Consider the following 19311-nt stretch of genomic DNA (forward strand, 5'->3'; position numbering starts at 1 on the left):
GAAGATCCCCTGGAGAAGGAAATGACAACCCACTCCAGTATTCTTGCCTGGAGAATCCCATGGACGGAGGAGCCTGGGGGGCTACAGTCCATGAGGTTGCAAAGAGTCAGACACGACTGTGCAACTTCACTTTCACTTTCACTTGTTATAGAAGAAGTGTATATATATATATATATATATATATATATTTTCTTTTTTTTACTATGCCGTGTGGCATGTGGGATCTTAGTTCCCTGACCAAGGATCAGTCCCGCATCCCCTGCAATGGAAGTTCAGAGTTTTAACCACTAGACTATCTGGAAAGTCCTTGGAAGCAGTATATGTTTTAAAAGGAAATTTGTAAAACATAGATAAGCACACAAAAATCTGTGATTGCACCAATCAGCACATCACTAACATCTGGATTTAGCTTCTTATTCCTTTCTCTAATTTTACTGAAAAATCAGGATCATGTTGTATACACTGTTTTGAACTCACTTTTTTTTTTTCATGTAACAGTGTTGTCATATACTTTTCTCCATATTATTAAATATTTTTCTAAAATTATAAGGAATTCAATAATAAAAACATGTGTGTATTCCTTTGAAAAGTTATCCTTTGTGGCAAGTTGTCTTGTCTTTAAGAAGTTAAGACAAATGAGGGCGAAAATGAGTAGAAATGGCAAGTCCATTCTACAAGGAGTATTTTCTGGAAGTCCTTGCTATTAGAAACAGATTTAGGATGAGGCCTCCTCTCATGCATGTTGAGAATACCTGTGTGGAGGTGGGAGAGTTGGCCTAAAGGATGAACACCAAACTCCAGGTAGGATCTCTGGATAATCTAGAGAGAGCCACGAGTTACCACGCCAAGAGAAGATGGTTACCCAGTCCCATTCCCTGCTAGGACCTGGTCATTTTACTGTCGTGGGGACCACTTTTACAGGCCTGGGAACTTCTGTGTGGAGATTTGGGAGGCAAATGAGTGACGTGGCCAATGGCTGCTTTTTGTGCCAAGAAAAGCCGTGAGGATGCCTTAGAGAACTGAGGGATTTTGTGGGGTCTAAGTGACATTCCCCTTTGGGCCTTTCTGACACCTTGCCTACCTAGTTGTTCTGCTGCCGTGGTCTGTAAATGGGCTGGGGATTTTCTCCAGTCTCTGAAAACTCTCTAGAGTGCAAAATGTTAACAGGTTCTTTCTGTCACAAGTTAGGCCAGTGGATGCTAAATTGGACTGGTACATGTTCCCAGGAAAAGAGGTGCAAATTCTCTTTCTATCTTGTGTACTGCTAAGATGGGCGCAACTGAACACTGTCTTGAAACCAGACGCCTGTCAGGGCCCCTCATGCTTTGTTTGGCAAACGTGCCAGAGCTGAAGGCTTTTTAGTGCCCGTGCCTCTGCATCACGGGTGGTTTCCCAAAGAATCTGCCTGCCAATGCAGGAGACTCAGGAGACACAAGGTCGATCACTGAGTCAGGAAGATCCCATGAAGACGGAAACAGCAACCCACTCCAGTATTCTTGCCTGGAAAATTCCTTGGACAGAGGAACCTGGTGGGCTATGTATAGTCCATGGTGTCACAAAAGAGTTGGATATAATTGATCATGCAAGCCTCTGTGTCAAGGTAGGAGGTAGAAAAGGAAAGACAGTCAAAGACAGGTGAAAAGAAAAGTCGGAAAAGGGTATCAGAGGCAGGAAGGTTGAACCATCTGCCCCTCCATGCTCTTCTCTACCAACATTTGCTCTCAAAGCAATAGCAGGGTTTAAAAGCATTGACTCCAACTTTGAGAGAAGTTCTACTGTAGGTAAAACAGCATTGCATGCTACCAAGAGATTGTTCATGAAAGGAAAAGCCCATCCATGTGGCAGACTTCAGTTTTGTCTTATTTTAAGAAACTGCCACAGCTGCCCTGGCCTTCAGCAACTACCACCCCAATCACTCAGCAGCCATCAACGCTGAGGGAAGACTCTCCATCAATAGAAAGTTTATGACTTGATGAGGGCTCAGATGATGGTTAGCATCTTTTAGCAATAAATTACTTTTTGATTAAGACATGTGCATTACTTTTAGACATAATGCTATTACACACTTAATAGACTTACAGTATGAGTTTGAGTGAACTCCGGGAGTTGGTGATGGACAGGGAGGCCTGGCATGCTGCGATTCATGGGGTCGCAAAGAGTCGGACATACTGACTGGCTGAACTGAACTGAACTGAACTGAACTGAAGTGTAGCTTTACTATGCAATGGGAAACCAAAAAATTCATGTGACTCACTTTATTGCAATATTTGCTTATTGTGGTGGTCTGGAATCCAAATCCACAATATCTTTGAGATATTGCCTGAAAATCTGCTGATAAAGAAAAAATAAATTGAGAAAAGCACCAGGGAGTAAAGAATAGTATGCTATAGTTTGTATATTAAAAAAAAGAGCAAATGTGTGTCATAATTACACATATTTGTTCATACATATATGTTTGTGAATACATGTCATGATGTAATAGTTTTGGGAAAATGCATAAAAAACTTCATATAATAGTTATCTCTGGGAAAATGGCCTGAGGCCCTGGAGGGCAGGCAGATGAGAGAGATGTATTTTTCATTTTTGTCCTCTTTGAATTTTACAATAGACATGTATTAAGTATTCAAAAGGTAAACATAAAAACACTCAAAGATTACATGTGAGCTCAAATAAGGGAGAAAAATAATGCCTATGAGGAGTTTCAGGAAGACTTCCTGGAGGAGGTGGCATCTGAGCTGGGCTCTGGGCCAGGCGAAATTTTACCAGGAAGAGTCAGAGCAGAGAAGAAGGTATTTCAGGAGACGAGAGCAGCACACTTAAGATTGAAAGTGAAAGTAAAAGTTGCTCAGTTGTGTCTGACTCTTTGCAACCCCTTGGACTTTACAGTCCATGGAATTTTCTAGGCCAGAATACTGGAGTAGGTAGCCTTTCCTTTCACCAGGGGATCTTCCCAACCTAGGATTTAAACCCAGGTCTCCCACATTTCAGGTGGATTCTTTGCCAGCTGAGCCACAAGGGAAGCCTACACTTAAGATTACTGAGTCAGGAAAGGCAGGGAGAGTTGGGGGATGTTACACAATCTGGAGGCAGCGATGGCTTGGTGAAGTGGGGCTGGGGAAGAAGAGAAAGGTAATGAGAGAGATGGTGGAAGGAGGTTATTTTATACTTGCCATGCAGAAATGAGCCATTTACAAATTGGCTTCAGTGTCCCTTTAAAAATGATCTCCCTCCTGTGCTTCAGTCTCAAAAGCTGACTTTCTGCCCTCCCGTTATACAAACCCTTCTCCTACGCACACCTGGACACTGGCCACTTCTCTCTGGATGCTATCCACCAATCCCATTTTCTCCCCCGCTCTGCAAGACCTATCTCAAATGTCACTCCTTTCTGCTTCTTCCACCCCCACCATCCTGGAAGTTTTAAGCACTCTGTCCTCAGCATTCTCTTGGCATTTTGCATTTACCTTTATTATGGCATTTGTCCATTTAAATTTTAATTTTTTTTCCTGGGAGGAAGCTGTGCATGAGATCATTTGTATGTAGAAGGTTGCTTCTTTTCTCTCTAATTTAGAATTTTTTTCTCTAAGATCTCAGCTATATGGGGCCTTATTATGATGAAGAACAGCCATACCAGCTACCTTTCCATGGCCATCTCATTACCTCTTCTTAAGAATTCACTTCTTCTATAGAGAGCAACCTCAACAAAGAAGTGAGGGTCAGAGTCATTAACAAAATAGGAAAAAACTTTTTTCAAAAACAAAAAACCTCTGCTGCTGCTACCGCTAAGTCGTTTTAGTCGTGTCCAACTCTGTGCGACCCCATAGATGGCAGCTCACCAGGCTCCCCCGTCCCTGGGATTCTCCAGGCAAGAACACTGGAGTGGGTTGCCATTTCCTTCTCCAGTGCATGAAAGTGAAAAGTGAAAATGAAATCCCTCAGTCGTGTCTGACTCTGTGCGACCCCATGGACTGCAGCCCACCAGCTTCCTCCGTCCATGGGATTTTCCAGGCAAGAGTACTGGAGTGGGGTGCCATTGCCTTCTCCCAAAAAACCTCTAGGCCTAAGCTAAACTATATTAACATTTTCTTCATTATCTTCTGTCCCCATTAAGCTCTTTAAAAGAATTCCTAATTTAAAGGCAATTAAAGTCAGATATCCTGTCATCTATTTTCAGACTTCTATGGATTTGGAACTTAATAGAACATTATGTATGCATAAGCAATAAATTAAACAGTTAAAAGAATAATTTTGCTCTGGAGTATCTTGATAGTTTCAGGTTCATTAGGAAGTTGTTTCTCTCAGTTTCTGTAAGACCTCCATCAGAAGTTGAGCATCCAAGGAGATAGCTAATCGCACTGTTGTGTATTATAGCTGCAACATAATCAGTATAGGAAGTATAAACATCGATATTCCAAAAGGGGATTTAAAAAAACCTAAGACACGCTGTACAAACCTGTATTCTTAGGTTATTCCTCTTTGTTCCTCTTCTCCTTTAGACAACTTAGGGAGTAATTGGGCTTCCCTTGTAGCTCAGTTGGTAAAGAATCTGCCTACAATGCAGGAGACCTGGGTTCGATTACTGGGTTGGGAAGGTCCCTTGGAGAAGGAAATGGAAACCCACTCCAGTATTCTTGCCTGGAGAATCCCAAGGACTGTAGCCTGCCAGGCTCCTCTGTCCGTGGGGTCGCAAGAGTCGAACACGACTTAGCGACTAAAGTACCAGCAGAGAGTAACTGCCGTGCCCTTAGTACAGTTTATCTGTAGAGGGACATGTATTGGATGACTGGAATTCATAATAAGCCTCGTTGTGTCCACTACTGCACAGATACTTTCACTCTGCATAGACCCACTGTACCCATGGTACCTTGTAAGAGGTTGTACCTCCTAACCGCCTTCACCTGTTTCACCCCTACTCCTATCCTAATGCCATTCTGGCCATTCTGGGCACTCAGGGGCTTCAGACCAGACTTGTAGATTTTTTTTCTATATAAATGAGATTCTTTAATGAATTGTTCAACTGCTTCTTTTAAAGTTACCAATATGTCATGGGTACCCTTCTTGTGCAATACATACAAGGAAAACCTAATTCTTTTTTAAAATCAAAATATAGTTGAAGTACAATATTATGTTAATTTCAAGTGTACTACATAGTGATTTGATATTTGCATACACTGTGAAGTGATCCCCACCATGAGTCAAGTCTGGTAACCATCTGTCCCCATATAAAGTTATTACCATATTGTTGACCATCGTTCTACTTAGTATCACATTCCTGTGATTTATTTTAGAATTAGAGGTTTTCACCTCTTAATCCCCTTCACCTGTTTCACCCCCACTCCTATCCTAATTCTTTTTAATGCTGTATTGGATTTCATCAAATGGATATGGCAGGATTAATTTAGCCACTGACTTATGCTGGAACTTTTAGTTATTCTCGTTTTTTTTTTTTCTTTTGCTATTGTGAATAACGCTGCAATAAAATTCTTGCACATATATCTTCACTACTTGTATAGGTACAACAAAACAATGCATTTAAAGAGTTGGAATTGTTGGGTTAAAAGGTATATGCATTTAAAATTTTGATAGCTACTGGCAGGGACATACCAAGGACATAGGGGTGGAAGGGGTCCACCCCAGGTATAGGCAATAAGGGAGTGAATCATCTGTCAAGAATTTAAAGACAATAATAAAATCAATGTGGGTCTGCTTTTTGTTATCACCACGCACTGGCAGTGATAGAGTTAGTGCTTAGGGGAGTGTGTGGATTCCATTAGAGCTGACTTCAGGGATATATTGTGATTGCCTGGAGCACTGCATATTCCTGACTCCTAAACAGTAGATGAGAACTAAAGAATGATAACACAATGATTATAGAGACTATGAAACAGAACTTGATTAACTTTAATTCTGCTATTCTCTGTGACTATTTAGAGTTTTGTGTTTAGATTTAAAACAGTGAGTAGAACACAAATAGCAGAGTATAATATTTTTGATTGATAATTACAAGTTTTAGTTCATACACAAAATATTTTACTGCACTTGAATAATACTTTAAAAATTGAAATTTATCTTTGGTATAACTATTACTTGTTTATTTTAAAGCTAAAGAATGAATCAGGGAAAAAATGATTGTTCCTGACTCTTATACATTATTTTGAAACTAATTTTGCCATGTAGATGAAAGAGTTTAAAAAATGATCAGCTCCAAGTGCCAAAAACAATAAGTGTGCTGCTGGATTCTGTCAAATCGCCTTCTACAAAGATGGTGTTTTTCTGTACATCTTCCAATGGTGTGTGAGAGTGACTGCTTGAGGGAGAAATCTTTCATATGTTTTAGAAACCAGGCCTGTAGTAAGAAAGAAATCACCCACCAGCTGAAAAATGTCTTTCTGAGTCTACCACCTCACCTCCTGCTTTAATTTTAGGATTGTCTCTTAGTCTATTTGAACTGCTATAACAAAATGCCACAGACTATGCGGTTTGTAAACAAGAGAAATTTATTTTTCACAGGTTGAACAGTCCAAAATGATGTCTCCCGTGGATATGATGTCTAATGAGGGCTTGCTTCCTGATTTTTTAGACAGTGCCTTCTCAGTGTGTCCTCATATGGTGGAAGGGACAAATGAGCTCTCTGGGGCTCTTTAATAATGACAGTAATTACATTGATGAGGTTCCACTCTCATGGCCTAGTCACCTCCCAAAGTCCCCACCTCCTATAACTGTCATCATGGGGGTTAGGTGTCAACTTAATTCACTCTGAATTTTAGGGGCACACCAACATCAGATCATAGCAGATTGCTTAGTTTCATCAAGATGGCAAAGACAGACAGACTTGCCCCAAATGAGAGAGAGAGGAGGGGAGGGGAGACAGCTCTGTGAATGGACTTGGAGGCAAGGCCTCCTCGCGAGCTTGTTCTCTTGGGCAAGTTACCTTACTTCTCTGTGCGTTCCCCAGCTGTAGAATAACCACAGTGGTACTGAACACATAATATTATTGTAATGATGAAAGAGTTAATTTTCATAAAGTACTTCAAACAGTATCTGACCAATGCTAAATACCATGTGATTATTGTTATCCTTATTCACCTAATGGCTTCCCTGGTAGCTCAGTTGGTAAAGAATCCACCGGCAATGCAGGAGACCCTGGTTCGATTCCTGGATCCAGGTCTGCTGGAGAAGGGATAAGCTACCCACTCCAATGTTCTTGGGCTTCCTTAGTGGCTCAGCTGGTAAAGAATCCACTTGCAATTCGGGAGACCTGAGTTTGATCCCTGGGTTGGGAAGATCCCCTGGAGAAGGGAATGGCCACCCACTCCAGTTTTCTGGCCTGGAGAATTCCATGGACTGTATAATCCATGGGGTCACAAAGAGTCAGACACAACTGAGTAACTTTCACTTCACATTTATTTACCTAATAGGTGTGCGGCTAGGCATGGGAGATAGAATTTTTTAATTGCCTTAAAAAATCCTTCAAACTCTGCACTATTATCCACATCTTGCAGTTCTGGTTATGTGACCTGCTGGAGGTTATACTATTAGTCGGCAATGAAGATGAGAATCTAACCGAGGCCTGGACTCCACAACCCAGGCTCTGTGCAAATGATGTAACATTACCCATTTTATACTTTGAAACTGAAACTAAGTCACCTCATTCCCTGCCGTGCTCTGGGTTAAATTTCCAAGACAAAATACCTTCTTTTATAGTTTGAACAATCTGTAAATTAAGGGTTTACCCTAATTCTAGAAGGTGTTGGAAGCCTTAATTATTGCCCCGGAAGAGAGATGATCAGTCTCTCAAAGAAAGTTAATGAGTAAGAGAACATCTGTTTGAAAACAAGTTGAATGTTAAAACTGGCAGTTATCTTTTGAGTAAAAAGCCACCTATTTGAATTATAGATCTATCTATATGGGTTTACATTTTAAAATTAAGGAAATTAAGTATGGGATATAAAATGTAGATATACATATTTGAAAAAATACAGTGTAGATGGAAAGAGTGCTGACTCAGTGATTCAGTTTCTGGGCTTCAAGTCAGCCTCCAGTAACTAAACCACTTGTCTCAGGGCCTTGGTTTCCTCATGGGAAAATGAGTGGGTTGAACTAGATGACCTTTCAGGTATTTAATCGTGCGAAGTTTCTTTCCACAATCAGGGGACATACTATTTCACATGCTATTTAGTGGTTGCTCAATGATGGGGGAGGACCAGGAGTTTGGGAAGTTCTCAGAATTCATGGACACAAAAATATATAAGGAAAAATTTCTACATATGTATTTAAACAAGAAAGGATTAATATCCTTAATCTCAAAAAGATTTTTAAAAATCATCATTTAAGAAATGATGGCCACCTTACTAGAAAAGTAGGCAAAGTAAGTGACTTATGAAAGGAGAAATATGTGGTCAATAAAAGATGAATTTTAATTTTCACTAGTCATAAATGAAATGCAAATGAAAACAGATCTAACTGGCAACTATTACCCCCAATGATGGTTGTGTGATGAAATAAATATATTCATATATGGCTATGGGGTACAAATTGATCCAAGTTTTTCATCTTTCTTAGTCTAGTAATTGTGCTCATATCTATTTATACTAAAAGAAATAATTGTATATTTGTACAAATTTATTTTTTAAATGTTCACTCTGTTACTACAGTAAAAATTAGAAACAATTTAAATAATAGTCAATTGCTTAAATAAATAATGCTACATTTGTATAATGAAGTATGACAGTCATTAAAATTATGTTTGAAGAATCTTAATAACATAAGAAATATTAACAATGTAAATGTTAAATAAAAAGCAAAATGCCCAGCTGAATATAAAGTATGATATTAGACTTGAAAAAAAAAAAAAAGGCACACTGAAAAAACGAAACAGGAAAAGGTACACTAATTTCTTGCAGCTTTTGGTTTTAGGTGGTAGTTGCTTTTCTCCTTTAGGTCATTTAGATGGTTTAGTACTTTTCAAATGTTCCATAATGTGGATGAACTACTTTTATAATCAGGGGAAAAAAAGAATGCAGAGATGATCCAGAGAAAATGAGGGGAAAAGTAAGTCAGAGTGAGGAGGACATCTTCAGTCTGATTGAATCAGCAAATAAGGGAGGAAATGTTGTTACCACTAATGGTTTGAATATGTGTGTTGAATGATGGTGGTGGTGGTGATGGTGGTGGTGGTGGTAGTTCCGGTGTGGGGGATGGGGGAACCCAGGGATGTGATGGGTTTTCTTTGTTAGAGATGATGTTTTAGAGCTGGGAGGTATTTTGGGCTTGGTGGAGTCTACTTAGATATCAGGTAGATTTCCTATTTTCCAAGTAAGTAAAGATCAGAACTACTTTAAGGAAACATAAAATCTAAAAGTAGAAACTCCTCACTGCCCCTTCACCTTTTCAGACAAAAAAGACCCCAGCGGGGAGGGTCTGCCTCACATTCAGAGTTACTTTGATTTGTCATCTGGTTTTATGTGGGTAGTCCATTTTCACTCTTGAGTTTCTTGCTTTTTAAAAGTAATTTTCATTATTACTGTTTGCACTTTTGCAGAGAGCTAATTCTGCAGAACTGGAGCAAGGAGGGCCAAGGGAAGTTAGTGAACATAGTTATACCAGTTAGGAAGTTCAGGTAACCTCAAAGGAACTTCAAGAGTATCCTTTGGCTGGAGTATTTTCTAGACGTGGCCTTTGCTTCCCAGAGACAGGTGGTGATGACGTACTGAGATGCAGGTAGAGCTTGTACTTGAAGTTGAAGGCTCTCTTTTTATGACTTGGCTGGGAATCCTCACCTGGGCATGGCTTTTCCTCCTCTGTCTCCCTTCCACCAGCAGGCAGGTTCTAAGCCTCCGCACTGTCTATGTTTATGTTGTCTGTTATTTGATGTATCAATTTTCCTTCAAATACTTGAATAAGTCATTGTGGCACAAAGTATACTTTTTATTTTTTAGTGATGCTTTTCTGTATTCTCTCTAAAGCTAAATATGAGAATGAAACCACAGCTTTGACAAAATGCTATAGAAAACAAAAGATCCTATGCTTTAAAACTTTTATCATGAAAAATTTTGAACATATATAAAGATAGTGAGAATAGACTAAAACCATATACCATCATTCAACTTTAACAGTTCTCAATATTGTCCCAGTCTTATTTCATGCATCATCCTTACTTTTTCCCCCTTTTCTGGGATAATCTAAAATAAATCCCAGACATCATATTCATTTCACCTGTCAGATAAGGACTTTAAAAATGTATACGATCACAATGTGATTATCACCTAACAAAATTAGCAAGAGTTCCTTAATGTCATCAAACACCCTGGCCATATTCAAACTTCTTTAAATATTTAGAAAATACAGGAAGGATGAAATTTCCCTGGTGGTCCAGTGGTTAGGACTTTGAGCTCTCAGAACTTGCTGAGGGCCCATGTTCAATTCCTGGTTGGGGACCTAAAATCCTAACATCCCACAAGCCACATGGTGCTACCAAAAATACACATACATGGGGTTCCCTGGTGATTCAGACAGTAAAGAATCTGCCTGCAGTGCAGGAGACCCGAGTTTGATCCCTAGATCGAGAAGTTCCCTGGAGAAGGGAATGGTACCCTACTCCAGTATTCTTGCCTGGAGAATTCCATGGATAGAGTAACCTGGTAGGCTATAGTCCCTGGGGTCGCAAAGAGTCAGACACGACTGAGCAACTAACACAGGCACACACACACACACATATAACATGACTGAGCAACTAACACACATATATTTTATACATATATAAGGGCTTCCCAGTTCACGTTTAGTGGTAAAGAACCTGCCTGCCAAAGTGAAAGATGTAAGAGACTTGGGTTCGATCCTTGGGTCAGGAAGATCCCCTGGAGGAGGGCATGGCAACCCACTCCAGTATTCTTGCCTGGAGAATCCCATGGACTTCCATGGGTTACCTTCCATGGAGTCACAAAGAGACAGACATGACTGAGTGACTGAGCACACACGCACACATATAATTTTAAAAATTCTCTCATAAGGAGAAAAAGGAGAGATGGGTGGCTTAGGGCATTTTTGAGAATAGGCATAATACACACAGCTTAGCTTGTCTTCTTTCCAGGATAGGCCTTGGAAAAAAGAACCAGAAGCCAGAGATACTGCTTCTCAGAATTTTAAACAAATTCGGCTGTTCAGATATAGAGAATTTTTGTCTTCAGACATTAATGGGAGTCATAAACATTCTCTTGCCTCAAGGGACCTCAGATCATTCTTTTCTGCCCTTTCAAGCCTAAAACCTAAAAAACAAAGGAACACATACAAAGCACTTCAAAACTGTACACATAACTCATGTTTAATTTTAATTTTATTTTAAAATGCACAGAAGCAAGGAGAATAAAATGAGAATCAGCTATAATTCCAGGAATATAGACATTTCATCTTAACATGTTGGTATATACTGCTTTTCATAACAGTTTTTCATAACTGTGCATATTCTGGAATCATACTGTTCATATTTTGAAAGCTGCTTCTATGGGGGTGGGGGCTTCCCAGGTGGTGCTAGTGGTAAAGAACCACCTGTCAATACAGGAGACACAGGAGACAAAGTTTCGATCTCTGAATCGGGAAGATCCCCTGGAGAAAGGAATGGCTACCCACTCCAGTATTCTTGCCTAGAGAATTCCATGGACAGAGCAGCCTGGTGGGCTACAGTCTATGGGGTCACATAGAGTCAGACTGAGTGACTAACACTAACTTTATGTCATTCAGCTTAGGGACCCTTTCCCTGTGTCAGTTAATGCGCTTATACTCTGCTATTTTAACTACTGAAGCCTGGGCTCTTAGAGCCTGTGCTCTGCAACCAGAGAAGCCACCACAATGAGAAGGCCAGGCACCGCCACTGGAGAGGAGCCCCTGCTCACCACAACTCAAGAAAGCCCACACACAACAACAAAAACCCGGCACAGCCAAAAATAAATAAATAAATATTTTAAAAAATAAATAAATAAAAATAAGGTTATGCCTTTACAAGAGATTATCTTCTGAAGGAGTATTTTATCATGAATTTTTCATCTTGCAAGATGTTCATTTCACTAAATCTCAACTGTCTTAGTAATAGTAGTAGTTAGCTGCTCAGTTCGGAGAAGGCAATGGCACCCCACTCCAGTACTCTTGCCTGGAAAATCCCATGGACGGAGGAGCCTGGTAGGCTGCAGTCCATGAGGCTGCTAAGAGTCGGACACGACTGAGCGACTTCACTTTCACTTTTCACTTTCATGCATTGGAGAAGGAAATGGCAACCCACTCCAGTATTCTTGCCTGGAGAATCCCAGGGATGGGGGAGCCTGGTGGGCTGCCGTCTATGGGGTCGCACAGAGTTGGACACGACTGAAGCGACTTAGCAGCAGCTGCTCAGTTGTGTCTGATTCTTTGTGACCCCATGGACTGTAGCTCACCAGGCTCCTCTGTCCATGGGAAAGCAAGTAGAAAGCAAGTCAGAGACCAGGTGACCTTTCCTTGAGCATGTCTTGTAGGGGTTCCACCCTCAACTCCAAGCAGTTTTTCAGAAAATTCCTTCCAACTGCTTTAAGAGAGGTTGCAGTAACTACACTTTCCCATCATGTAAATTTTGAGATGAGATTCTAGTGTTTTTAAGGGTGCTCTGGACAGTTGCCTGGCTGGCTTGCCTTGTTTTTGACTCTAAACTTGGACCAAATTGAAAACTCTAGACCTGTGGTGAGAATCCAATTATTGTGTTCCTATGAGTGGCATGGACCAATCAGGGCAGGGTGGTTGGGACAGAAGAGGGGAAGGGTGCCATGGTCCCTGCTTGGTATGGGGTCAGAGGGACAGGGTTTGAAGAGGGCTCAGGGATTGGTGACAATCCATTTTAATTAAACTGTAATGAGATTACATAGGCTTTAAGTTTGCGAATGTAAATATTGCTTAAATACATTCTGGAGAACACATAATAAAAGCCACAAACCATCTTGCAAGCAAAGTTTCAGAACAAAATCCATTTGGAATACAGATTATCGTGTATAAAAATAAACTGATTTGAAAGTGATTTCCTTTTGTGATTTGGAGGAGGAATTTAATCATTATTTGTGGCAATTAGAAATGCACTAAGGGCAATTACTGAAGTACAGTTGAGAATTATGACTTCCCTGTGGCTCAAATGGTAAAGAATCTACCTGCAATGCTGGAGACCTGGGTTGGATCTCTGGGTTGGGAAGATCCTCTGGAGAAGGGAATGGCAGCCCACTCCAGTATTCTTGCCTGGAGAATCCCATGGACACAACTGAGCAGCTAACTACTACTACTACTAAGACAGTTGAGATTTAGTGAAATGAACATCTTGCAAGACGAAAAATTTATGATAAAATACTCCTTCAGAAGATAATCTTATGTAAAGGTGTAACCTTATTTTTATTTATTTATTTTGTAAAATATTTATTTATTTATTTTTGGCTGTGCCGGGTTTTTGCTGCTGTGTGCGGGCTTTCTTGAGTTGTGGTGAGCAGGGGCTCCTCTCCAGTGGCGGTGCCTGGCCTTCTCATTGTGGTGGCTTCTCTGGTTGCAGAGCACAGGCTCTAAGTGCCCAGGCTTCAGTAGTTACAGCATACAGTCTCGGTAATCGTGGCACACTGGCTTAGTTGTCTCGAGGCATGTAGGATCCTTCCGGGTCAGGGGTTGAACCTATCACTGCAAGGCGGATTCTTAACCACTGGACCACCAGAGAATTCAGCAGTAACCTTATTTTTTTAAAAATACTTTTTTACTGAAGTTTAATCTTTGTATGGAAAAGTAAACATATCGTAGGTCTGCAGCTTGAGAAATTTTCACAAGCTGAACACACTTGTGGAACTAGCTTCCAGATCAAGACACAACACACTTTTTGTAAATATCAAGAGCTACTCATCTGTAGGAGTAGAACTGGAGTAGGGACCTGACTGAAGGATGGCCAGAAAAACTGTCTCGAAACTGGGATTGCTCAGGAACCTTGGTTTTACTTGAGATGCCTTGGATTGGGCAATGGGAATTGTGGGGTGTAGGTGACACATGGAGCTGCTGCAGCTTTGGGGTCATCCTCCATTTAGGTCTAACTTTGTCTCTGCCATTGTTTTGAAGAGTGACTGTAGGCAGGATTCTCAACCCCCTGAAGTCTCTGCAGTTCTGAAATGTAGATCTCCACGAAGACAGCAGCCAGCCTGCTCACTACCATGCTATTAGGATCGATACAGTGCCTGCCACAAGAAGCCCCAGAAAACTGCCTTTAAAAAAAAAAAGAATAAAACAGCTGATGAATACTATATACAGCCCCTGCTGCTGCTGCTAAGTCGCTTCAGTCGTGTCGGACTCTGTGCGACCCCATAGACAGCAGCCCACCAGGCTCCCCCATCCCTGGGATTCTCCAGGCAAGAACACTGGAGTGGGTTGCCATTTCCTTCTCCAATGCATGAAAGTGAAAAGTGAAAGTGAAGTCGCTCAGTCGTGTCTGACTCCTAGTGACCCCATGGACTGCAGGCTACTAGGCTCCTCCGTCCATGGGATTTTCCAGGCAAGAGTACTGGAGTGGGTTGCCACTGCCTTCTTCTATACAGCCCCTAGAAGATGTTTAATGATGTAAATAAAAGTCACAAAATGAACTCATTGATCATTAATGCCGCATTTATAAATATATTCTCTAAGAAAATTGTTCCACATAATAACTACTTCCATAAATGCATATATATTTAATATATAAAATAACACTTGTTAATGACTGTGAAATACTGAAACTAATTCAAAGACTGCTAATAGTGGGAAATGGCTATGCACTTATGAATTGTTGAAACAATGGAAAACTATTTAGTTAAAACCTGGCAAGTATGTAGACTGTTGAACATAGAAAAAATTTTATGTTGAAAACAATGTTTAGAAGATATATAAAGTGTATATTTACTAGTGAATGAAACTGAGTGAGAATTTGGATTGAGAAAGTTTAGAAGTGACTCTACTTTTCCTCTATGAAGTTACTTTAAATTTTTGAATGCCTTCTCTTTTCCCAGAAGAAAACAAAATGAAATGAAGCACCAGCCCCCACGCCCAACTCCCCATACTTGGATTCGTTCATCCATCCCCAGCAGGGCCTGCTCTTGCTGTGTTGTCCCTGCCAGGCTGTTGGGGGGACATGGAGCGAAGGCACTGGCAGGAGATGAGTTACTGAGAAGCATGATGATTTCCTAATCATCTATGTGCTAGATTCACGGCAGAAGCAATTTCCTTAATGAATGAATTGGCTGCTGCCGGAGTAGGTCCTTTGCCCAAAACTCTTTTAAGAAGGATGACATTCAGATGTATTCTCTGTAATTGACAGGCCATCCTCAGCTGATGGCTGCCATGGATTCATCTTTAAAAAAAATAAAAGAGTTTTTATCAGTATTTTGGCTTCCCTGGTGGCTCAGATGGTAAAGAATCCATCTGCAGTGTGGGAGACCTGGGTTTGATCCCTGGGTTGGGAAGATCCCCTGGAGGAGGGCATGGCAACCCACTCCAGTATTTCTGCCTGGAGAATTCCCATGGATAGAGGAGTCTGGCAGGCTACTAGGTCGCAAAGATTTGGACACGACTGAGCGACTGAGGGAGAAGGCAATGGCACCCCACTCCAGCCAGTACTCTTGCCTGGAAAGTCCTGTGGATGGAGGAGCCTGGTAGGCTGCAGTCCATGGGGTCGCGAAGAGTCGGACACGACTGAGCGACTTCACTTACACTTTTCACTTTCATGCATTGGAGAAGGAAATGGCAACCCACTCCAGTGCTCTTGCCTGGAGAATCCCAGGGACAGGGGAGCCTGGTCGGCTTCCGTCTATGGGGTTGCACAGAGTTGGACACGACTGAAGTGACTTAGCAGCAGCAGAGCGACTGAGTACATCAGCATTTTGAAGTAAGCCACCTCAATCAAAGCCCAGATAACCTAAAATGTGCAGTAACAATTATTAGTCAATGAGTCATGATTTCATCTTAGTTTTATTTTGTTTTTCTAAGCAATAGTTTATATTGTCTATTATTGTTTTTCTTTTTTAGATTATTATTTTTTATGCTCTATCATTATGAAGGAACTTTCTCATAAGACAATCAAGAGGTATTCTTGGATGTACAAAGTCTTATAAAAGTACAAGCATCGATTATTGCTGTGTTGTTATCATTTCCATCTGGTCCTTATGAACTCCCTGTGAGAAAGCTCTCATTCCAGTTTTTCAGGTGAGGGAGACGTGCAGGAGGACCAACCATGTGAGCAGTGTGATGATGGAGGCACAGGGGGGTATTATGGCAACACAGAGGGGATATCTGATCTAGCAGCTGGTCAAGTGATCAAAGATTTTTCAAGAAGAGGTAGAAGTTGGAGGAGTGAGTCTTCCCTGGAAGACAGAGTACCGGAGAATGTGTCTGAAGAAAGAATGATAGTGGAAAGTATACGGTAGTTGGGATGAGAACTGAGGCTAAAGTGAAATGAGGCTTTCCTACTAGAAAGCCCTCCAGAAGATAGAATGGACCAGGATGCGTCATCTCTAAGCCCTCCGTTTTTTCTGTCTCTGTGCCTTTGCTATGATAGATGCTATTGCCTTTGCAAGATGAAGCCTCCCTGCCTTTTTCCTATCTCTGTGTGTGAACCATGGGGCTCTGGGGAGAGCATCTTTTCTGTGAAACTTTGGAAAGAGGAGAGAGGGAGGTTACTGAGACCCGAGAGGCTCTGGACTTGAAGGTTCATTAATTCCAATCTGACTTAAGTCCAAAAGGGTCACTCACGATGCTATCTGAAGTCACTTTTGGTAACTCCTCCGTACTGACTGACATAAAATTGGAGCACCCCTGCCAATTAGCCACTAGCGAAATATCGTTGAAAACCTGCTTCTATTTTTCACCCAGAGCTCCTTTGAGGAGAATCTTTCTCTTCAGGTGAAATTTTCCACTGAAATAAAGCCAGTCAAACTTCCACACATTATGTAGTGACCTGTAGTGGCTCTGTTGTGGGCATCACCTGAAGGTGATCTATCATATCTGTATAGGATGTTGCTCTAGTTTAGACTATAACTCCTCCCACTACTCCTTTCCTAGATCCATATTTAGCCATCTGCCAAAGGCTACACATGTCATCAAGTTTTGTCATCTGTCTTTGCTGCTACACTGGTGCTCTGGAATAATATGGAGTTATGCAATTGTATTTGTGCTGCAGGCTATAAAGCTTTCTCCTTTGACCTCAGTTTCCATAGACCTGCAGAGAGCTAATCTTGTCCAATCACTTTATGATTTGGGAAACTGAGGCCCTGAGAGCTGGTTTGATGTGCCTCTTAGTGCCAGAACTGCCTGGGAATAAAGGTCACTTGACTGAACAGAGCTTTTTTCTCCAGTCTGAGTCTTCGGACTCTGAGTGGCAAAGCTGAGGCACAAATTTCTTTGTTCATATCATATTTTATTTTTATGCTCAGTTCAGTTCAGTCAGTCATGTTTGCTGCTGCTGCTGCTAAGTCGCTTCAGTCGTGTCCGACTCTGTGCGACTCTTTGCAATTCCGTGTACCGCAGCGTGCGAGGCTTCCCTGTTCATCAGCAACTCCTGGACCTTGTTCAAACTCATGTCCATTGAGGCAGTGATGCCATCCAACCATTTAATCCTCTGTTGTCCCCTTCTCCTCCTGCCTTCAATCTTTCCCAGCATCAGGGTCTTTTCCAATATGCTACAAGAAGAATATATATTTTGTAGAATATATATGTATTGTAGTCACAGCTGTGTATAAGACTCTTAGAGCACCCTTTGCCACAGAAACCTTTTTAGCGCTACTTTGAATTCCCCACTGACGATATAAAATTGCTTATTATTATATTTGATGAGATGATTGGATGGCATCACTGACTCGATAGATATGAGTTTGAGCAAGCTCCAGGAGCTGGCGATGAACAGGGAAGCCTGACGTGCTGCAGTCCATGGGGTCGCAGAATTGGACATGACTGAGCGGCTGAACTGAACTGATTATTATATTTAGTAATTCCTGTTCAACAATAATTTTAGTAATAAGGACTGTTTATTGTGTTTTCTATGTGGTGACTATGTACTTGCAGTATGTACTATGTACATATTGATGTACTACGTGATGTACTATGCTAAGGATTTTATATATTTAATCACATTTAATACTCTCAACAGCTCAGTGTTAATAGGTATTATCACATCACATTTTACAAAGAGGGAAATTGAGGCTTAGGGAGGTTAAAAAACTCTTCTAAGTTCACAGCACAGGTAATCAGTTGGTCAGTTCAGATTCAATTCCATATGTACCTGATTTTAGAGCCTGCATTCTTAACAGTTTTGCCTCAGCAACTTCCTTTTGTAGATATATACTCAGGAAATTTGACTTTATTCAATCTCTTAGAAATTATTTAATAACCAAAATACCTGACACATGCATATTTTTCTTGGTCCTGGTCCTACTACATTGGGGTCGACATCAAACTTGAAACATGTCTTAAGTCTTGACAATGGACTCAGTAATGAGGAGGTCACAATTGCTTCATTTAAATCATCCATAGGTTTAAGGAGCTAAAGTCTGAGACCCAGGGAGCTCCTAAGGGGACCTTACTCAAAGGTCTGGTGACAAAGAGGTGTCCAGGACCATGGTGTATGAGAATGATTCGATGTGGAGTCTTTAAAGTCTGGCTGAATATCTGACATCCCATCCCCTACACTTGGACAGTCAATATTTGGTATTTTAAATAAACAGTAGTAGAAGTTGAAAAATATGGTGCCTGCCCATAGATTCCATGTGCCATGTTCTGTGCTAAGCCAGACTCTCCATATACTGAATTGTTACAATAATTCCATCAAGAAATTGCCTTTATTATTTTCATCTTTATGAAGAAAGCAAGGCTCAGAGAGGTTAAGTAACTTGCCCAAGGTTACCCAGCTTATGTGTGGTAAAAGTGAATATGTGAAAATCATGTGAATTATTTATGTGATCAACTCGTTTGTAAAGGCTGCTGTGCTGTGCTTAGTCACTCAGTCATGTCTGAGTCTTTGCAACCCCATGGACTGCAGCCCGCCCGGCTCCTCTGTCTATGGGGATTCTCCAGGCAAGAATACTGGAGTGGGTTGCCATGCCCTCCTCCAGGGCATCTTCCCAACTCAGGGATTGAACCCAGATCTCTCACACTGCAGGTGGATTCTTTACCGTCTGAGCCACCAGGGAAGCCCAAGAATACTGGAGTGGGTAGCTATACCTTCTTCAGGGGATCTTCCCAACCCAGGAATCAAACCGGGGTCTCCTTCATTGTTGGCAGATTCTTTACCAGTTAAGCTACCAGGGAAAACTAAAG

At 41.1% G+C, this 19311-nt stretch overlaps 1 protein-coding gene across 4 annotated transcripts in view; it reads left to right on the forward strand.

The window, feature by feature from the left end:
- Positions 1–19311, forward strand: part of RHOH (ras homolog family member H) — a 48104-nt gene that overhangs the window by 26089 nt on the left and 2704 nt on the right.

Source organism: Bos taurus, chromosome 6 (genome assembly GCF_002263795.3).
Source record: "Bos taurus isolate L1 Dominette 01449 registration number 42190680 breed Hereford chromosome 6, ARS-UCD2.0, whole genome shotgun sequence".
Lineage (NCBI taxonomy): Eukaryota > Metazoa > Chordata > Mammalia > Artiodactyla > Bovidae > Bos > Bos taurus.